This window comes from Biomphalaria glabrata, chromosome 7 (assembly GCF_947242115.1).
Source record: "Biomphalaria glabrata chromosome 7, xgBioGlab47.1, whole genome shotgun sequence".
Taxonomy (NCBI): domain Eukaryota; kingdom Metazoa; phylum Mollusca; class Gastropoda; family Planorbidae; genus Biomphalaria; species Biomphalaria glabrata.
In genome coordinates, this window is record NC_074717.1 from 12,721,783 (window position 1) to 12,745,056 (window position 23,274).

A 23,274-nucleotide genomic window follows, 5' to 3' on the forward strand; every position below is an offset into this window, starting at 1 on the left:
TCTGCCACGCATGCGTTATCGCACAGACCAATGCCACGGCCATACCTGTGTGAGTACACCGTGGCTCGGAGAAGGGGAGAAATAAAAAAGGGGGGGGGGGTAGGCGTGAGTTGACAAAGGGACGCAAGGGTGGTGGGGGGAAGCTGGAACCGCCTCAGTAATTACGATTATCGATCAGGGTGAGTAAACCTCGTTATTTTTTTTTTAAAGGACCTTTGGTCATGGCACGGTTGGTTTTGCGCATGCGTGACTGATACATCGGTCTGAAAATCGATAAGTTCAGAGGTCACATTACAGCTAGGGTAGGACGACACAAATAGTATACCGAAGACCAAGAGAAAGAAGTTAAAGGGGAGGGGGGGGGGCAGAAAAAGTGGGGGGGGGGTATAGAAGGGACAAGAACAAAAGCCTGATTTTAAAACTACTTGTATTGGTGGGAGCGGACGAGGCGCCCAAGACAAAAGGGCGCCATCTGTTCTTGTTTTGTGCTCTCTCCCACTTGATATTCTACAAATAAAGATCTTATCTGTTGATTTGTATTACAACGTAAATAAATCATTCAAGTGACGTAGCATTCAGAGAGAAAATATGAAATCCCAGAACGCCAACAGGAGAGAAACTACATGAATGTTCAGACTGTGGACCCTTCCCCAGACAGACGCACGCACTTCTAGACTTTATTCTTGTTCTATTTGAAGTAAGTGACGTTTCTTAGACCTTTCTGTTCATTTGGCGCGTGGGAAAGCTGTACCTGGCACCATGACCTGAGAGGAAGTCTGATAAGGTCTGAAGCTCCTATGAAACCCTGTAATCAGTGAGAAGGTTTTCTACTGGCAGTCAGCAGTGACTCACGTAGACACTTCTACCCGAAGTTTCCACTATACCATCATTTGTATCACAATTTCTCTTCTGGTTCTAACTTCTATGGCGGCCAAAAAACCCGGACTGAGCTAGCGTGTTTCAGTTAATCCTCAACCCAAAGCTTGACTGATTAGGTCTTCCGGAGGGTGAAGCAACCTACAGGGGAAGGGGTCAGTTTCTCCCTTTATTTTAACATATCCATGTTCCACTTCAATAGGGCGCCACTTTGAGGCCATGAGAGAGGGAGTACCGTTGTGGCACAATGACCAAACACTTTTACAGTCAAACTTCACACCACGTGATTTAGAGAGAGATGCATAGAGACAGAGAGAGTGAGACAGAGGAATAGAGCGAGAGACATAGAGAGAGACAAAGAGTGAAAGAAAGAGACAGAGAAAACGAGACAGAGATAAAGAAACAGAGAGTGAGAGAGAGACAGAGAAAGAGAGAGTGAAAGAAAGAGAGACAGAAAGAGTGAGAGATACAGAGTGAGAAAGATACACAAAGAGACAGAGTGAGAGGCAGAGCGAGAGAGAGGGGGGCTTAAAGTCAGAAATGTAAACACTTGTTATTTCTTCCAGTCTTTAAAGGTTGGTGTTTTGTTTGATGGAAGGAGATACTGTTAAACTTAGAGCCACTTTGTTTTGTTTTTAAATGTTGTCACATGACAGTCTAAATACGTAAGTTATTCATTTCTTCTTATATTGTTTTTATGCCCGTCTTCGAAAGTGACACCATTTCTGACCATGCCCGATCTGCATTGAATATGGTAGCACTACCAGCGAGCAAACACGTTGTCCAAAATACTGACCACGACAAAATCAGAACCCATCGCCGTGTCCTGCACAATCTCAAATGCCAAGAGTACGACACAGTGTCACACTGACTCTTAAGCAAACCAGTTGTTATCGTCCACCCGCCCCCAAAGCCTTCTTCGAGTTTTTGCGAAACACAAACTCTCTGTGTTATCTTGTTTTAATCTTCATGACTTCCCATCAATGTATTTCTTTTTAACGATCTTTCAAAGTTGATTCTTTAAAAAGAAATGATTAAGTAAAAACTCTTTGACAAAATATGATGAGAGTTACTGGAGTGAAGCTGGCCGAGATTTTTCTGTCACTGTCATACGGGGCAGACCACGTCAGATCTGCGTCGTGTCACCGCGATCTGAGACTCTGTCTGCCATACTCCTGGGCACGCTATCCTGTCATCAATAGTTTCTGGATAACGGCCATCCATGATCCATCTTTTGACGGCGGATTGACACATTACCCGTCTCCCCTTTCTCCCCCCACCTCTCACCCCTACATGAGCACCCAGCCTAGAACGCGCTATCAGCGTGGGAAAGTTGCACATTAATTAACAAACAAACGCACACGCCGTCAAACACACACACACATACGATAGAACGCGGACAAGGGAGATCAATAAAGTAAGTGCATAGTTTCTCAAATTCTCTCCCTCTAGTTTCCCTGACCAAAGACAAGCAGGTCGATGATTTCTTTGTGGCATTGGACACCGAACCTTAAACCTGTATCCAGCCATTCCACCCCTGCACGCTCACAACCCCATTGCCATTTGTTATTGTGCTCTAAACTGATGTGTTGTTTTTTTTTACACGACGTGAGTAAAGTGAGCGGATTTTTTGTTTAGCTCGGCAGACGTGGAGATGTTCTAATTATGGATGCATAAGAAACCAGCCAAGGTCGTCTTTCAGCGCCATACTGCTAATTGTTCTATTTGGTATTATTATTTTTTTAAAATAAAAAATGTAAGATTTGGTGACTTGAAAGCTTTGAGTTGGCAGCTGTGGGAATACAAATGGCCTTGACTCCGAGAGCGTATTAATGGCGTTGAATGATGTAAGTCTGCTGGTAGTCTAACTGTTTTAAGACGTCGCTGTGGTATGACTACTAATAGCCTTGCTTCTGGAGGGCTTCTAATAGTATTCGACTTCACTTGTACAAGATAATACTAACATTGCACATTCTTTGTACACTTCAAATGTACACATACCAATCACGATTTTAATGGGGTATCGATTCCAGCTTTGAATGACGACTGTCTGTAGCAGAAAGATAACGATATAAAGATAAATATTGCAGATCGTATGACACAAACAGATCGTCTTGAGAATCTCGAATGCGAAAGTATCGATTCCAATGACTTTAACTATTTACAAGAAATATGAAACCTTCTTAAAATTACATCTCTGGATGTTAGATTATCAGTTTAACTTTCACAATGTATACCTATTGATTATCTGGCTTCCTCCCTTTCTTTGTTGGGCTAAAGAGTGTCTAGTTATTTTAATGGACGTCATGCTCTGATTATGAGAAATCAAAAAATATTGACTAGTCATCAAAAATAAAAATAGTTAAACTTTTAACATGAACCTCCCTACAGGACGGACGGAAGTTATGCCTAACAGGACAAGAACTAGTGGACGGACGGAAGTTATGTCTAACAGGACAAGAACTAGTGGACGGACGGAAGTTATGTCTTACAGGACTCGAACTCAGAACTCAGACTAGCACTCATCTTTCGATTAGTTTAATTTTTTATTGAAGGCTTTTTTGGTGGATGTGTTAGAGCCACTGGCTACTATGCCAAACGTTTTAAAAAGTTTAGCCAGCTTTAATGAAAACCGCTGGCCACGTAATCGAATGAAGATTGTTTTTTTTTTATCAAGGGCAGATCCATAACTTCTGAAAGGGAGAAAGGCGGATAATTCTCAAAAACCTAACTCTTCATACTGTATTATCCCGGGGGCGGGGGGGGGAACGATCGTCCCTATCGGATTCTCCAGTGTGTCTTATAGACTTTAAGATGTAGGAACCACATAACCTTCTCATTTTGCAAATGCATAGACACAATTAACCCAACGATAGTTATTAGTAGCCACCGAAAAAGGGAAAAACACGCTTGAAGACTTCTTGCAAATGTGTGCGGTCGGTAATAGCCAACTCTTCGTCTCATTCTGACACATTCCCACGTGCTACATTCCAAGTTTCATAGATCTTATTGGATAGCAAATCACTCATGTATTAACTCCTACTGTTGATAGAAGCTTATAAAGTCATATGATTGATACTCGCAATTGTGTAGACTGCACAGCCAGCTCTATCAGCTCTACTGATGGAAGAAGATAGCAGCTAGCATTTCTTTTCTCTCCTATGATGCAATAACCGTTAAAGATGGCATTGCGTAATCTGCATGAAGTTGTCTCCTCTTGTACGAAACCTTTTTGGTGGTAACGTTAACGATGAATGAGATTTGTCTTGAATTAAAAATTGAACATACAGTGCGAAGAGCAACAGAAACTATTTCAAAACAGACTCAGGACTGGAACACAGGGGAAGAGAAAGTCTGGGAGGCCTAAGCAAACATGAAGGAGATCTGTTGACCAAGAAACAAAGACGACAGGATGGACATGGACCACCAGCTGACGAAATAATCAGCACAGAGTCTGATGGCGAAGTCGCTGTGAGTCAAAAGGAACGAAAGTCAAGATGGAGTCCCTGTATACTCTCCAAGAATAGAAGATTACAAGATAGTCAGATAAGCGGGGTTTTTTTTTAGTGTATTTTTTTTAGTTATCATGTTTCATTATAATTTTACCCCGTCAATGGCATGCGTGTGGGTTATTGTAAAATACAATGTAAAATCTCATCTGTTCAATGACCAACGTATTTGGAATGCTCTCTTCTATAATATTATGTTTCGCTTAAAGATTGCCTTTAATTTCTTGTCCTGTAGGCTGGAAAGTACACACTACTTACCCAGTTTCATTCTTTTCCTTTTATTTTCCCCTGATATGCAGCTGGTCGAATAGTATGCGAACCAGACTGTCGTACCAGATGGTCCCAAGTTCAAACCCTGCCCGCCGCCATCCTGCAGGAGGTTTGTCTGAAACTTTCAGAAGGAAGAGTTCTGTCTGAACATCAACAGAAAAAGCCACCACGTCGTACTTTCTGCCCGCTAGATCCTGAAGTATTTTAAAAAGATCGATCAAGTTCAATAAAATGTCAGATTGCAGTCCGGGATGAGCCCAAGACCAGGAAGTCGTCTGCTGAAGGATTGCGAAATATTTCACGAGTATTGACCCTCCAGGTACTTATCAGAGATGGAGTTCTTCGAGTCCTGGTTATTGGAGCAAGATCAAGGGCTGTACAGGCAAATGATGTACACTCAACTGTGTGTTTACTTAGAGGACAGAGAGAGATAGAGGAGAGAGAAAGAGGACACGAAGGGACAGACACTGCTATTGAAGACACAGCGAGAGGTCAAAGGGTACCGTGTAGTTTAAATATAGCTAGTAGATGTCATCTTCGTGTGTGATGTCATAAACGGAAATGTCAAAGTGTACTTCCGTCTATTCTCGTATTTTTCTTTATGATCAAAACAAAACAACAAAACATTGTTTTCATCTTACAAGCCAAAACTGTAGCATTTTTTTTGGTCGACATTTAAGTTTTAATAGATTTGTATATGTAACACGGAAATACTTCATAAATTTATAATCATTGTTCTGTTCTATTTAAAAAATAAGGACATCGCACAATCTGGACAAATATGACACTTAGCTCTGGACAGAAAACTAATTGACTTAAAGAACTGGTGTCCATCCTTTAGTCTGCCTGGTGGATAGTTGGATACATACATTTTGTTACAAGTGTCTAGTACTTTCTAGCACCTAGTACTTTCTAGCATCTAGTACTTTCTAGCATCTAGTACTTTCTAGCATCTAGTACTTTCTAGCATCTAGTACTTTTCTAGCACCTAGTACTTTCTAGCATCTAGTACTTTTCTAGCATCTAGTACTTTTCTAGCACCTAGTACTTTCTAACACCTAGTACTTTCTAGCATCTAGTACTTTCTAACATCTAGTAATGTCTAGCATCTAGTACTTTTCTAGCACCTAGTACTTTCTAGCATCTAGTACTTTCTAGCATCTAGTACTTTCTAGCATCTAGTACTTTTCTAGCACCTAGTACTTTCTAGCACCTAGTACTTTCTAGCATCTAGTACTTTTCTAGCACCTAGTACTTTCTAGCACCTAGTACTTTCTAGCATCTAGTACTTTCTAACATCTAGTACTTTTCTAGCACCTAGTACTTTCTAGCATCTAGTACTTTTCTAGCACCTAGTAGTTTCTAGCATCTAGTACTTTCTAGCACCTAGTACTTTCTAGCATCTTGTAATTTTTATCATGTTGTACTTTCTAGCATTTAGTACTTTCTAGCATCTACTACTTTCTAGCATCTAATGTTTTATAGTTTCTAGCCTGTAGCATTTCATCTGTTCAATGAAGTGAGATTTTCTTTCTACGAAGCAGTTCTAGAATGAATATAAAGAATTTTCCCGGAGAGATAGAAAGGTAAGAACATATTTCTTTTTTAATTTACAGAAAGAGTTTGTGTTTTCATACAAACTCAGAGTCGACAACAAACAAGCCCGCCCAGGGGTCCGCTGTTTGGTAAGCATTGCAGTAAAAAATTCGAAAAGAAAAACTGTGTATGAGTGAGAGAGAGAAAGAGAGAGAGAGAGAGAGAGAGAGAACATACAAACAGATAAACAGAAACAGTCAAACCAACATAAAGGCAGACAGGAAACTAAATAGTGTACAGAGAAAGAGCTGGCACACAAACAATTTATCAAGTCGAGACATAGAAACTTTTTCAAATCTCTGTCAGATTTTTTTTCTTTCAGAATCAACAACTCTGAGCTCTGCAAGAATCGACTAGTCAACAATTATTAATCCAGTTGAATAGGAAGAAAGTCGACCAAGCCTCAAATGCTTGGGTAGAAATTAAACGGATAAATCAAATACTACTACTGCAGTCTACATTATGTAACAAAAATCGTTTTTTGTCAATTCTGTAAGTCTAATTGATAATCCTATTATAAAGAGTCATGTCTTTTGACATATGAGGAAACCCTTTGTGTTATGACAAATTGGAGGAGGACAATCTGTGTCCCCCCCCCCTACCTATCTCTATTTCACCACCCTTCTTCCCCCCCCCCCCCCCGCGGCACGCACCAAACGTTTCAGTCTGACCTTTTTGACGCCAAAATAATAGACGGAGGACTCTGTCACTTTCCAGGGGGAGGTAAACAGCACGTGTCATTAGTCCCTAGAACTTGTCATTTACATTAGAAGACACTGCCATGTACTAAAAGTGACTTGATCGAACGGGCGATTCCTCCGTCTGATGGTATGTCCTATTGATTCACCTTTTTTATAAAAATAGAAACTAAAGGGAAATAATCCATGAGCACGTGACGCAACTTTACTGTTCGTGGGAGAATTAAGTCTAACTTTGGGAACTAAGCAGAAATACTTTACATTTGATTAGATTGTAGGTAGCTTTTGTTTGTTGTTGTGAATGTGTCTTTCGTCTGAGTTTTGTTTATAACAGAAGACACGTGCAATTCACCCGAAGCTCTTACGATTTCCGAGGGTGAAACGTTGTGTGAATGTTTATTTAAGGCTGGATATCAAAGTGCAGGTCTTTCGGATCTGTGATTGTAATAAAATCACTTGTTTAATGAAATTTCCTAAGAATAAATAACCAAAAAAATGTTTAAATCTTTTTTTAAAAAGCTTCTAAGGGAAAGAACCGCTAAATCACTGCCAACTAAATACTGCAGGAATGAGCTCCCTATTAATTGATTAATCAATCGAATAATATGATTCATGTATTGTCATGGACTATCAATAATTATGCAAAATTTCGGCTTGATCTGAGAATGGGAAGTGGGAGAAAAGACGTGTACGAAATGTAAAAGAGGGAGTAACTCCACATATACACACATATCTAAATTAGTAGCAATTATTTCCCTTTTTCGATACGAAAGAAAATAATTAATTTCCAATAATTAATTTTAATAATTCGTTATTTAAAAAAAAATAGGTTCATGTTTTGTCATGGACTATCAATAATTATGCAAAATTTCGGCTTGATCTGAGAATGGGAAGTGGGAGAAAAGACGTGTACGAAATGTAAAAGAGGGAGTAACTCCACATATACAGACACATATCTAAATAAGTAGCAATTATTTCCCTTTTTCGATACGAAAGAAAATAATTAATTTCCAATAATTAATTTTAATAATTCGTTATTTAAAAAAAAAATAGGTTCATGTTTTGTTAAGTACAACAACTAGGTGTGAAAAGTTTCACCTTGATCCGAGAATGGGTTTGGGCTAAATAACATGTACAAATATTGTACCAGACAGCGTGAGTTCATATAGGCCTAAAAAAAAAAAGAAGACAATAAGTTAACTAAAACAATTCAGGACTAGGCTTTTAGGAAAAGGATTCTTGCCACATTTGTAGATAAAAAAAACAAAACAATGACAGGTCAGGGAATAATTTTGCCTTTTGTAGAGACCTATACGTCCTGACCAAATTTTTAATTAATTTCAAGCGCTCCATTCTGTCTAAGCACTAAATGAAATGTTTCCCGAGTAGCCAGACGAATGGAGAGACAGAAGAGTGTAAGTACAGTAAGGACAAAAGTCACATTGATGATTGAGACATTGGCATTATGAGATAGGCATCTATCTCCATTCCAGATTTGATGGCAAACTCCTACTGAGGGCCAAAACTAAAATCAGAGCCACCCTCGTAAGAGATATGCTATTCGCGGATGACGCAGTGGTAGTGGCACACACGCAAGAGGAACTTCAGTCACTAATGTCCCGCTTCTCTCAGGCCTGTAAAGAATACGGCTTGACTATTAGCACGAAGAAAACAAATATTATGGGACCACCTGCTACAGCACCACCCTCCACTCTCATAGACGATAACAAGCTGGACGCCGTAAACGAATTCTGATATCTGGGATCCACAATTACAGATGGCCTGTCTCTAGAAGAGGAGATTAAAAAAACGCATAGGGAAGGCTACCTCGACATTTGCTAGACTCAGACCAAGAGTTTGGGAAAACCATAAGCTAACTACGGTGACCAAAATGGAAGTCTACAAGGCATGCGTTATGAGTACACTGCTGTATGGCAGTGAATCATGGACCACCTACGCAAAGCAAGAGAGAAAACTGAACTCATTTTTCCATTTGAGATGTCTCCGTAGGATCTTGAATGTCACATGGAAAGAAAAAGTGTGCAATACTGAGATCCTTGCGCGATCAGGTATTCCTAGCATCTTTACAGCCCTCAGACAACGCCGTCTGCGCTGGCTTGGACATGTTCGCCGGATGGAGGACAAGCGCATCCCGAAAGTCATCCTCTATGGTCAACTCGCGACTGGCACAAGAAAAACTGGTCGCCCCCACCTCCGTTACATAGATGTAATAAAACGTGACCTCAAATCAGTGAACATCAATACTGATAATTGGGAAGACATAGCTCTAGACCGCAACAGATGGAGAGAGACAGTGACCAAGAAAGCTATGGACAGTGAAAGTACATGGGTCTCAGCTCAGGAAGAAAAACTCACAATCCGAAAAATGGCCAGCTCCTCTACCACCGAAGCAAAAGCCACCTTAACCTGCGCTATCTGTGGACGGGAGTGTCTCTCCAAAATAGGGCTCCACAGCTACATGAGGAAGTGTTCTCTGAGATGAACCATAGTCGTTCTACGACTGAAGGAGGCCAATATAAACTAGGCAAATACAAGACTGCGGCCTGACATATCACTAAAATGTCGATTTAACAATGCTATTTATCTTAACTTACAGGGGAGGGGGGAGGCGCCAGGATCTCAGAAGGTAATTTTGGATGACACTAATCTAATCGTAAAAGCTAATTTTCTGTTGATTTTTTGTGCCTGAAGTTTTTGACATAAATCCACTAAATGTTTGTGAGTAATTGTCACGATGTATTTTGATGAGAGAGCTTTGTGTTGTCTCCACAATCCTACGACATACGCGGATTCAGGGGTATCTTTCAGTCTCTCTACCTCACTGAAGGCACCTCCACGTGTGATAGGATCTAGGGGGTACCTTTAAGTCTCTCTACCTCACTGAAGGCACCTCCACGTGTGATATGATTCAGGGGGTACCTTTAAGTCTCTCTACCTCACTGAAGGCACCTCCACGTGTGATATGATTCAGGGGGTACTTTTAAGTCTCTCTACCTCACTGAAGGCACCTCCACGTGTGATATGATTCAGGGGGTACCTTTAAGTCTCTCTGCCTCACTGAAGGCACCTCCACGTGTGATATGATTCAGGGGGTACCTTTAAGTCTCTCTACCTCACTGAAGGCACCTCCACGTGTGATATGATTCAGGGGGTACCTTTAAGTCTCTCTACCTCACTGAAGGCACCTCCACGTGTGATATGATTCAGGGGGTACTTTTAAGTCTCTCTACCTCACTGAAGGCACCTCCACGTGTGATATGATTCAGGGGGTACCTTTAAGTCTCTCTACCTCACTGAAGGCACCTCCACGTGTGATATGATTCAGGGGGTACTTTTAAGTCTCTCTACCTCACTGAAGGCACCTCCACGTGTGATAGGATTCAGGGGGTACTTTTAAGTCTCTCTACCTCACTGAAGGCACCTCCACGTGTGATAGGATTCAGGGGGTACTTTTAAGTCTCTCTACCTCACTGAAGGCACCTCCACGTGTGATATGATTCAGGGGGTACTTTTAAGTCTCTCTACCTCACTGAAGGCACCTCCACGTGTGATATGATTCAGGGGGTACTTTAAAGTCTCTCTACCTCACTGAAGGCATCTCCACGTGTGATATGATTCAGGGAGTACCTTTAAGTCTCTCTACCTCACTGAAGGCACCTCCACGTGTGATATGATTCAGGGGGTACTTTTCAGTCTCTCTACCTCACTGAAGGCACCTCCACGTGTGATATGATTCAGGGGGTACTTTTAAGTCTCTCTACCTCACTGAAGGCACCTCCACGTGTGATATGATTCAGGGGGTACCTTTAAGTCTCTCTACCTCACTGAAGGCACCTCCACGTGTGATAGGATCTAGGGGGTACCTTTAAGTCTCTCTACCTCACTGAATGCACCTCCACGTGTGATATGATTCAGGGGGTACTTTTAAGTCTCTCTACCTCACTGAAGGCACCTCCACGTGTGATATGATTCAGGGGGTACTTTTAAGTCTCTCTACCTCACTGAAGGCACCTCCACGTGTGATATGATTCAGGGGGTACCTTTAAGTCTCTCTACCTCACTGAAGGCACCTCCACGTGTGATATGATTCAGGGGGTACTTTTCAGTCTCTCTACCTCACTGAAGGCACCTCCACGTGTGATATGATTCAGGGGGTACTTTTAAGTCTCTCTACCTCACTGAAGGCACCTCCACGTGTGATATGATTCAGGGGGTACCTTTAAGTCTCTCTACCTCACTGAAGGCACCTCCACGTGTGATAGGATCTAGGGGGTACCTTTAAGTCTCTCTACCTCACTGAATGCACCTCCACGTGTGATATGATTCAGGGGGTACTTTTAAGTCTCTCTACCTCACTGAAGGCACCTCCACGTGTGATATGATTCAGGGGGTACTTTTAAGTCTCTCTACCTCACTGAAGGCACCTCCACGTGTGATATGATTCAGGGGGTACCTTTAAGTCTCTCTACCTCACTGAAGGCACCTCCACGTGTGATATGATTCAGGGGGTACCTTTAAGTCTCTCTACCTCACTGAAGGCATTTCCACGTGTGATAGGATTCAGGGGGTACGTTTAAGTCTCTCTACCTCACTGAAGGCATCTCCACGTGTGATATGATTCAGGGGGTACCTTTAAGTCTCTCTGCCTCAATGAAGGCACCTCCACGTGTGATATGATCTAGGGGGTACCTTTAAGTCTCTCTACCTCACTGAAGGCATCTCCACGTGTGATATGATTCAGGGGGTACCTTTAAGTCTCTCTGCCTCACTGAAGGCACCTCCACGTGTGATATGATCTAGGGGGTACTTTAAGTCTTTCTACCTCACTGAAGGCATCTCCACGTGTGATATGAGTCAGGGGGTACCTTTAAGTCTCTCTACCTCACTGAAGGCACCTCCACGTGTGATATGATTCAGGGGGTACCTTTAAGTCTCTCTACCTCACTGAAGGCACCTCCACGTGTGATAGGATTCATAGGGTACTTTTAAGTCTTTCTACCTCACTGAAGGCACCTCCACGTGTGATATGATTCAGGGGGTACCTTTAAGTCTCTCTACCTCACTGAAGGCACCTCCACGTGTGATATGATTCAGGGGGTACTTTTAAGTCTCTCTACCTCACTGAAGGCACCTCCACGTGTGATATGATTCAGGGGGTACTTTTAAGTCTCTCTACCTCACTGAAGGCACCTCCACGTGTGATATGATTCAGGGGGTACCTTTAAGTCTCTCTACCTCACTGAAGGCATCTCCACGTGTGATATGATTCAGGGGGTACCTTTAAGTCTCTCTGCCTCACTGAAGGCACCTCCACGTGTGATATGATCTAGGGGGTACTTTAAGTCTTTCTACCTCACTGAAGGCATCTCCACGTGTGATATGAGTCAGGGGGTACCTTTAAGTCTCTCTACCTCACTGAAGGCACCTCCACGTGTGATAGGATTCAGGGGGTACCTTTAAGTCTCTCTACCTCACTGAAGGCACCTCCACGTGTGATAGGATTCATAGGGTACTTTTAAGTCTTTCTACCTCACTGAAGGCACCTCCACGTGTGATATGATTCAGGGGGTACCTTTAAGTCTCTCTACCTCACTGAAGGCACCTCCACGTGTGATATGATTCAGGGGGTACTTTTAAGTCTCTCTACCTCACTGAAGGCACCTCCACGTGTGATATGATTCAGGGGGTACTTTTAAGTCTCTCTACCTCACTGAAGGCACCTCCACGTGTGATATGATTCAGGGGGTACCTTTAAGTCTCTCTACCTCACTGAAGGCATCTCCACGTGTGATATGATTCAGGGGGTACCTTTAAGTCTCTCTGCCTCACTGAAGGCACCTCCACGTGTGATAGGATTCAGGGGGTACCTTTAAGTCTCTCTACCTCACTGAAGGCACCTCCACGTGTGATAGGATTGTGGAGAAAATACAAAGTTCTCTCCTCAAAATACACAGTGACAGGATTTCACTGCAGATTGCATTTACAAAAATTGACAAATAACAAAAAACAACAAAAATAACAAACAAAAAAACAATGGTGTCTTAAGAGGTTCTCAGCTTGGTAAACAAATTTGACATGGACAATTTTCCTAGAAATTTTACAGTTTATATATTTTTGGGGAAAGCAATTGTTGCCTAGTTGGTCACACTGTGAAAACTCTGGTTTGACTGTTTTAAGTTTTCAAAATATAATCATCTTGAAATTACACGTGGCTTGCTTCGCTGACAGGACTTGACTTATCGAAAAATTCCGCACTCGACTCTAGTTATATTCAGTAAAGAGTTGAATAAACAGGCGCACACTGTAGAAGAACTTAATTATGTAGAGCTCACTATAAGACTCCTTGCAATAATGAAATATTACAAGAAATATATAGTTTCGGTGTGTTTTGAGTTATAATGGAGCAATTAATATTTAACATAACTTTTATCATAACTTTTTTATGGTACTTCTTTTAAACCGACATATTTGTTTACACAGTTCAGCATTTTTTTTCCGCCTTGTTCATACTAGAGAAGTAAATACTATTTAATACTTCGTTTTGTCTACATTGGCTTGCATGTTTTTCAAGTTGCTTCTATAAGTAGTGCCAGTTATCAAAATCAATACTTTGACAGGTGAATAGAAATGCATTAGTCACGTGATAGTTGGCTCAGATCTCTACCATATAGTTAGCTCGAGCTGTACTTAAAGTTGCGCCATAAAAAAAAAATCTGGTCGATTCAAGAATCGTGAGTGATTTGTGTCAAATTTAGGAATCTCTTTAGTATAGTTGGGTCATAAAGTATGTAATTGGCTTTGAGCAATTTGAGATGTGCGTCTGTGGGAGGGACGAACTCGGGATGCACAAGTTTTGTTTAAGACGAACTAGAAGCAACCTTAATCAGCTGGTTCAATCCAAATAGGTATGAATCAATGTCTAATGCGCCTTGTTCTATTAAGTTAGATACAATCAGGGGCGTAGCTAGGAATTTTCCATCGTCTGGGGGCCTGGGGGGCTTGACCTCTTTGGGGGCCCCTTCATTTTGCCAAATATTTAATTTTTAATGTAAAAAACACTTATTTTGGGGCCCCTCTCAAGTGGGGGCCCGGGGGGATTTTCAAATTCTCCTCCCCCCACCCTAGCTACGCCCCTGTCTGCAATTTGAATACCATTCTGTCAAGCATTGTTTTATTCATGGAATGCTCGTGTATCGAATACTTAGTACTTTGAAAGGGTATGAGAGTACAAGTCACGCCTGGTTGGACTACCAATCCTTTCTGTATTCTGGGGATGATGTATCTGTATAATTATATCAAATATTAACGGATATATCAAACTAGTTAAAGCGAACTTAAATCGAATTTCAACTTAATAATGTGGTTCTTAAGCAAAATTAAGTCTTCAGATGCACTGCTCCCCTTAAGAGAGCCTCAAGTGGCCAGCACAGCGACCAAGATGTTGCTATGAGGTTAAAGCTGGATAGACACAAAGACTGAAATACTAATGTAACAACATTCAATGGGATTTAAACTCAGAACAAGCACACGCACATACAGCACCAGTTTTGAAGCCTCGTCGTGCGGTATGCGCTTGGGACAGTCAACACAACGTCCTGAGTTTGAACCATGCCCGCCGTCATCCGCTGACGTTCTGCATGTTTTAGCTAAGACGTTTTGTAATAATCTTCATTACTGATTGTGCGTCCAAATATTGTGAAATTATTAATAAGTGGAAGTTTTTCCTATTTCTTCAACTTTGAAACAACAGCACTCTAATACAAATACATAGATCTATCGGAGTATTAAAAACATGAAGGCAAATCTATATATAACAAAACATTTTGGGTGTATCTGGTGTACAGACTACGGTAGTGTTGATATGCCAAGTATTTTAATAACTCATGTTTCACTCTTATTGCATTAAGTCTGTTAGAATATAAACAAGATCGTAAAGATCAAAGAGAAGATCAGTTTTAGTTTGAAAGTCCCCCCCCCCCCCATTAGATTGTTTTACTTTCATTACAAAAATTGTAAAATTATAGTTCTGACAAAATCAGAGGAACTGACGTAGTTACATTTGTTATATAAATGTTTTGTAGAGTTATTAATACATTTAAACACACAATGTAATTACAGTAAAGACCCATTTCCATTATTCTTCCTTGTAAATGGAACATATTCTTCCATCTGACATTTGTTTATTTCTCCGTTCAGAGAGTTGGCCTTAAGCCACAATTATAATCTCAATCAGGCCATATTTTCCCCCCTAAAGAGCATTCTTTTTCACCCTTTTTTTTTTGTTGTTCACCGCCTCTCCTCTTTTAGTTTTAGTACTCTCTAAACCATTACCTCCCTGTTCTATTTGATTGGAGCTGACCTAGAAAGACAACTGCCTTTTCTTTGAAACCTGGAGGCAACAATTAGGTCACGGTACCCAACTGCTGCCTGGGTGTTTGTGTGAGGGGGAAAGGGGTAGGGAAGGATGGAAAGTGGGCGATGGTGGCTTCTTTAGTTGGTCTCAAGACCAATGGTACCAAACGAGGTCACGGAGCTAATGTATTCCATGGGAGGGATTGTAGTCAAGTAGCCATGTGCGTGTGTGTGTCTGTGACCCAAATTTCGTACAACTGTTGTTAAAGAATACGAGAGAGGGGAGGAGGGGGATAGACAGAAGGAGGGAGAGAGTGATTTCTAAGGAAAGGAAGGCAAAAGTATGTCACCTCGCGCTATTGTCTCGCGCACCCCCTGGACACAATAGACTAGGACAGAGATTGTCCTGACATGGAGGGGTCGACGACACACGCTTCACAATGATTGGGTGTGAATAAGCAGTGGGGGTCACCATTCAATGTCTGTTTGGAGATTTCACTCAGAGGCGTAATGGCGGGCTGGGGGCACGCGACAGACACGAGCTAATGTTTCAGTTTTCAGTTTCAATTTTTATTCTTTGTTTTTGAGTATTATTTTATTACGGTTGAAATTGTTTGAAAAGTTTGGTGTCAGCATTGGGCAGTGGAAATAAAGGGGTGGGGTGGGAAAGGGGTATATGGCATAGGAAAATTGTAAGCTAGGGGCTCAGAATGAATTCGTATCTTTAACAGAAATACATATTAAAAAAAATATTTTTCAAAATTTTGAATTGGCAAATAGTGAAGTTCAATTGACTTTCTAATTACATTAATTAACAATAATAGTTGTCAACGCTCGGGATTTTATTCTCGATCAACAGATAACACTCAGACTGTTCGCAGTCTATAAACTTCATTTCCGAAACGCGTCGTTTTAATCCAATGATATCTATCTATCTATCTATCTATCTATCTATCTATCTATCTATCTATCTATCTATCTATCTATCTATCTATCTATCTGTCTGTCTATCTATCTGTCTGTCTGTTTGTCCGTGCGTCCGTCCGTCCGTCCATCTGTCTGTCTGTCTATCTATCTTTCTATCTATCTATCTATCTATCTATCTATCTATCTATCTATCTATCTATCTATCTATCTATCTATCTATCTTTCTATCTATCTATCTATCTATCTATCTATCTATCTATCTATCTATCTATCTATCTATCTATCTATCTATCTATCTAACTGTCTGTCTGTATGTCTATCTAATTGTCTGTCTGTCTGTCTATCTATCTAATCTGTCTGTCTGTCTATCTTATCTGTCTGTCTCTAATCTGTCTGTCTTGTCTATCTAATCTGTCTGTCTATCTAATCTGTCTGTCTGTCTATATAATCTGTCTGTCTGTCTCTCTGTCTATCTAAGCTATCTGTCTATCTAATCTGTCTGTCTGTCTATCTAATCTGTCTGTCTGTCTATTTAATCTGTCTGTCTATCAGTGTTTGGCTTTACATTTTAACAACGGTGCACTATGTCAACTTTATTGTAACGTGCACACTGTTTGAACATTTCTTAAGTCTAACAATGAAATCAAATTAAAAATAATAAAGAAACTTGTAAGCACAACGAAGATCTCGCACGTGATGAAAATGAACGATAGCAGAAGTCAATCCAAAACTCACAAAACATCAACTCACACACTAAAATTATATTAGACCTTTTTTCAAAGCTGCTAAACAATGAATTAGTTAGGAATGCAGAGAAAATGTTTTAAGGTAATTTTTTTTTTTACGAATGCTACTATTAGTTAACACACTCTTCATGGATGTAACCAGGTTGTGAAAGTAGTAGTTTGATTTCTGTATGCGCTACGCTCGAATAAAAGTCAATATTGTTTTTTAAGTAAGAGGTATCTGACAGGGTTTGTCCATTGTGTATTTAGATTTATGGCAGACTACTGCTTGCTATGTTTTACAAGCTTCGTATATTCCTTAAGAATTAAAGATTTTAGAATCCTAGCCCGAACCTCCCATTGACCAACGGGAGATGGCAGCGGACAAAGTTCGAACCTGGACCATCGAGACAACAGTCCAGAGCGCTAACCACACGACCAGGAAGTCACCTATTTAAGTGGCTAAGGAAGCATTGAGTTTAAAAACGAAATCGGTTAACATATAGTCTACGTGAGTTTATGGAATCATTCTTTTCTTCAAGATCACAAAAGCCTCTTGATGCTGTTTGCGTTTGCACGTGCCAGAGAGTGTGAGAGCCAATGAAAACGCAGGATCTAAACTGGTTTGAAAAACAAAAAAAAAGTGAGTCAGTGTCCGACAAAGAAATGGGTACCGTCCACCCGTGGCACGTGACCAGAACATCTTCAGCACCCCAATTACAGCGTCCCCTTCTATGACGTCACCCAGCTGAATCATTACCTCGTAAGTTGCGCTATGAGAGACGGCGGACTGGACAGATGGCCGGGAGGACCACACGATTATTATATTTATGATTAGTTCAATGTAATAAAAATCTGTTTGACCAACTTGTGGGGAGGAAAAAACAACTTGTCCTTAACAGCTGGGCTTGGACCAGTCAAAGTGAATACTTGCCTTCATCCCATTTCATTTGATCTTGTTTAACCCCCCCCCTCCCCCCATTGTCTCAATTAATCAGCCAAAAAGTAGGCTAGTTGCTTTTTAAAATTATTTTTCTTTCAAAATGTTTTCTAAATACTTTTAACAACTAAAAGTTGTAGCAAAACTATTTACTTCAGACGTCTACAGATTCTTTGATGTGGACCTCTTTAGTGCCTCACGGGTCTACGTGAGAACAGGGATAGCAGCACAACGACGAGCCAAAAGACGTCCAGTATTCCTTAGAGATTTTCACCTCCTTTCACCTTCTCTTAGTCTGTTGAACCGTGGCGGCACCACGCATGATCTGTTGACCATCTTTCTCCATTCCTTTCTCTCTTTTGAATTGGATAAATCCTCTTTTAATGACAGGCATGTGCCTACTTTTATTTTGTCTTCCCATCGTTTTCCCTGTCTGCCTCTTCTTCTTTTCCCTGTTACTGTTCAGTGAAGGATGGTCTTTGGAGGTAATAAGCTTCTTCTTCTATTTAATTCTCATTTTTCATGTTGGAAGATTCAGATCAGTGATCCCATATCTGAGATGGACCGCGCAGTGGTTTGCAGATCAGACAGTTCTCCATAAATTGGAGTTCAGGTATTTGGCAATTTGAGGCTCTTGAAATCCAAAATAAAATGTTTCTATATCTCAATATTAATCCTGGACTTCCATCAAAGCAAACTGCACTTTATAAATCAAACATTTCTAATATCTCGAATTCTACTACCATTAATAAATATAAATACATGAAAAATAGCCCATGACAGATATATGACATTTTTCTTAGATTTTTTCATCTTTAATGCCATATTCTAAGATATATAAATAAGCAAAACTTGTAAAATGTCGCCAAAGTAAAAATTCAATAGTAGTTCATCATTATCTCATCTGTACTTGTTTCCCATAGCACCTAGGGCGTCAGTAAAAACGCGCCCCACTCTCCACGGTCTCTTGCTAGTTGTTCTCATTGCTGCCAAGTTTTTTCCTTCCATTTCACCTTCAACTAAGTTGCAATGTTTCTTTTGGCCTTCTTCTAAGTCTTGTGCCGTATTGGTTCAAATCTAAGGCCTGTCTAGCTCTGTTGTTAGGGCATCTTTTCTTAGGGTGTAATCTGTCCATCTCCACATTCATTGGGTGATCTGCACCTCGATATTTCTCAGTTCGCACATCTAGGAGAGTTTCGTGTTTTTTCCACTTGTTCAAACTACTGTCTTTTCAAGAGCTTCATCTGTTGATGAATCACGTTAGTACTCTCCCTTAGTGGTCTAAACAAATAAACAAGAAAAAAGCTTTTGAAAAAAAACTTATAGTAAGTGTAGTTGCATAAATCTGGACCAGTCGTGTAATTAAATTTGTAATAGATCTTGACTATGTGCGTTTAGAAATATTTGTACCAATTGTTTTTGTTAAGCTCAGTCAATTTCATGCTTTTAGCTTTCTCAATGCGATACGATCCTATCACTTGTCTGGACCAGTTGGTAAAAGAAGGGAGGGGGAGAAAGAAGGATGAATATTATCGTGATCGCTTTTTAAATTCATTTGTAAAAATCTTTTAAAAAGTTGAACGACTTGAATTCGAACTCAAGATCTAAAGTCTCTTTAAAATACACAAACCACTGTGCCAGGAAAGTGCTTATGAAAATAGAAGGTTTTATAGTTATCTATATTTAGTTTCAGACTTTTCAGCTTATCCCATTTTATAACTCAAGTACAATTTCTTTCCCTTGTTCGAGAAACCAAACGAAATAATTAATTACCAATAGTCAATTAACTACTTGGCTAATTTTCGTATTGATTCTTGTTTTGTCTAGTAAAGAAAAAAGTGTGAAAATGTTCAGCTTGATCCTTTATAAAAACAAATAGTGTTCGCAGGTCTCATACATTTTATCTTCCGAAATGTCCAATTAAGAAATGTTAACAAAGCTGGATCGAGTCACTGGATATAGTAGCCTATGGTGCAGTATGTTACACTTTGATGTAGGACTTGGGATAAATTCGATAAACAGTTTCTTTTTGAGTCAACGGAACAAAAGTTAGAGACCGATATACGAGATGAGCTGTTGGAGCGACTAGACTAGACCAATATAGTCCAATATATGAGATGAACTGTTGGAGCCGGAGCGACTAGACTAGACCAATATATGAGATGAACTGTGCCGTGGTTTCCAAATCAGGCATCTCTCAATATAGTTTTCATTCTATAGGGGGTGTTTTGAGGCCAGTATCTTGTTCGGGCCTCTTGTTAAAGAATGCGGTTTTGAAGGACATGGTCAGCATTCTCTGATCTGTGCCAAATCAATTGTTGCAGCATCAACTAGTTTATAGCTGTGCCCATTAGCGCATACACTTAAGAACTGTTGAACTGAAGTGAGATGGATTCAGAACAAATCGCTGTTCGACATTTATAATAGCAAGCAACAAAGTCAATGCATAAATAGACATCCTCAAACACTCTTACAGAGGGAGTTAATGACTAAAGTTGAAAGGACTAGCGAAAACCCTAAAACTTGTCCTACTCCCGAATGATGACAGCCTCAACACTAGTGACTCTAGTTGTCAACTCAAACTAAGGGTCGCATCTGTTTCACTTGTGAGATTGTGCAATAGGGGTGATGGGTATATAAAGCGTCGAATCTCAAACCCAGGATAGGTGTATGAATAAACAGAAATTAAAAAAAAAAAAAGTGCCGGGGGTGGGGTGTGCGATTTGGGACGAGTGGGGGGGGGGGGGGTGTCTGTCATTGTAGGGAGTACGGGGACAAAGATGTTGAGTAGTTTTTCGAAGGGGTGGGTGGGTGAGACGGGCGCGTGCGGCCATCTGCTCCCACATGAGTGAGTATGAGGTATGCGATTTTTATACAGGCGGGGGTGAGTGCCTGGTCGCGTGCGTGTGTGTGAGTGTGTGTGAGAGTGGATTTAGTTGTTCGCGTGTGGAAGTGAGTTCGTGGGAAGGGAACAGAGTGGTGGTGTATCAGTGGAGTCGGAAGCAGCCAGTAAAAATCTTTAAAAAATTCAAATTTGAGCTTTTGAAACAGGTGGGTTGCACGGTATAACTTTGAATCTCTCTCTCTCTCTCTCTCTCTCTCTATCTATCTATCTATCTATCTATCTATCTATCTATCTATCTATCTATCTATCTCTCTCTCTATCTCTCTCTCTATCTCGCTATCTCTCTATCTATCTATCTCTCTATCTATATCTCTCTATCTATCTCTCTATCTCTCTATCTATCTATCTATCTATCTATCTATCTATCTCACTCTCTGTCTCTCTCTCTCTCTCTATCTATCTCTCTATCTCTCTATCTATCTATCTATCTATCTATCTATCTATCTATCTGTCTATCTATCTATCTCTCTCTCTATCTCACTATATCTCTATAACTTTGAATCTCTCTCTCTCTCTCTCTCTCTCTCTCTCTCTCTCTCTCTCTATCTATCTATCTATCTATCTATCTCTCTATCTCTCTATCTCTCTATCTCTCTCTCTATCTCACTATCTCTCTATCTATCTATCTCTCTATCTATATCTCTCTATCTATCTCTCTATCTCTCTATCTCTCTCTCTATCTATCTATCTATCTATCTATCTATCTCACTCTCTGTCTATAACTTTGAATCTCTCTCTCTCTCTCTCTCTCTCTCTCTCTCTATCTATCTATCTATCTATCTATCTATCTATCTATGTATCTATCTATCTATATCTATCTATCTATCTATCTGCCTGTCTTACTGTCTGTTGATCGATCAACCCTTTGAATGTAGGAGTGCCTAGACACCTCTGCCCAGTTTCTTTCGTATACATATACAGATTTAGATATACCCCCCCCCTCTTTTTTTTTTTTAGAGCATGACCTTCGACCCTTCAAATGTTACCAATGAGGAAGAAAATTGTTTAAAAATCATTAGGAAGAAAACAACACTTGCCGCACTACAGAAAGAAATCACGTGTCGTCCTGCTGTTAGGTCCAGCCTCACAGAAACTGTACATTCATGTCTCGCTTGACAAAGTGGATTGTTACAATCAATATTCATGTCTTTTTAAAGGTGAAGGTCAGTGTGCGAGTGCGCTTTGGAAGAAACAAGATTTGAACGGCTTCTCACTGGACGTCCTTACTTAGAAATGAGAAAGTGGCTAAGATTTGACCACCTCTGGATTGATGTCTCCTTCTGTCTCGAGAAACTACGTAGGTACCAAGATACATTTACTGGCCTTTGTTTCTTGTTGAAGAGGGTCACATTCTTCTGTAATTGGCTAAATCTAGAGCGGTCAACTTTCGCCACATGTTATGCATGAGAATGACAACAAATGTAAACGTCGATCGATATATCTACTTAAGATATTTATTTGCATTTATTTGTTGATTGTTAGGTTACTTGATGTAGACATTACACACACTGTACGGTACTCCGACAATATTCTTTAGTAAAAACTTCTAGTAAAGAAAAAAAAATCATGTAGCTATTTCATATAATAAATCGAACTAAATAATAATAATAATAGCAAGTCCGAAGATTAAGGAGAAGTACAGTATTTTTACATGGCTACGAAGTCCTAGCTGTGATCTACATACTTTGCCACATGCAACGCAGACATAACCGTTTTATGCCGATGGTCGGTTTGCTACTATGTAATGATGGTATGACCTACGCAAAGCAAGAGAGAAAACTGATCTCATTCCATTTGAGATGTCTCCGTAGGATCTTGAATGTCACATGAAAAGAAAAAGTGTGCAATACTGAGATCCTTGCGCGATCAGGTATTCCCAGCATCTTTACCGCCCTCAGACAACGCCGTTTGCGCTGGATTGGACATGTTCGACGGATGGAGGACAAGCGAATCCCGAAAATCATCCTCTATGGTCAACTCGCGACTGGCACAAGAAAAACTGGTCGCCCCCACCTCCGTTACATAGATGTAATAAAACGTGACCTCAAATCAGTGAACATCAATACTGACAATTGGGAAGACATAGCTCTAGACCGCAACAGATGGAGAGAGACAGTGACCAAAAAAGCTATGGACAGCGAAAGTATATGGGTCTCAGCTCATGAAGAAAAACGTACAATCCGAAAAACGGCCAGCTCCTCTACCACCGAAGCAAAAGCCACCTTAACCTGCGCTATCTGTGGACGGGAGTGTCTCTCCAAAATAGGGCTCACAGCCACATGAGGAAATGTGCTCTGAGATGAACCATAGTCGTTCTACGACTGAAGGAGGCCAATGGGGAATGATGGTATATGATTATAACACTGAACTTCATTCAAAAGAATAAGGACATTTTGACCTATCTATATTTCAATAAAAAGTATCCCTTATCAACAACTTACGTTGATTGGAAGGT

At 40.5% G+C, this 23,274-nt stretch overlaps 1 long non-coding RNA gene across 1 annotated transcript in view; it reads left to right on the forward strand.

The window, feature by feature from the left end:
* The window catches only part of LOC129927299 (uncharacterized), a 46,627-nt gene that overhangs the window by 16,201 nt on the left and 7,152 nt on the right, over positions 1-23,274 (forward strand). The window lies entirely within an intron of this gene.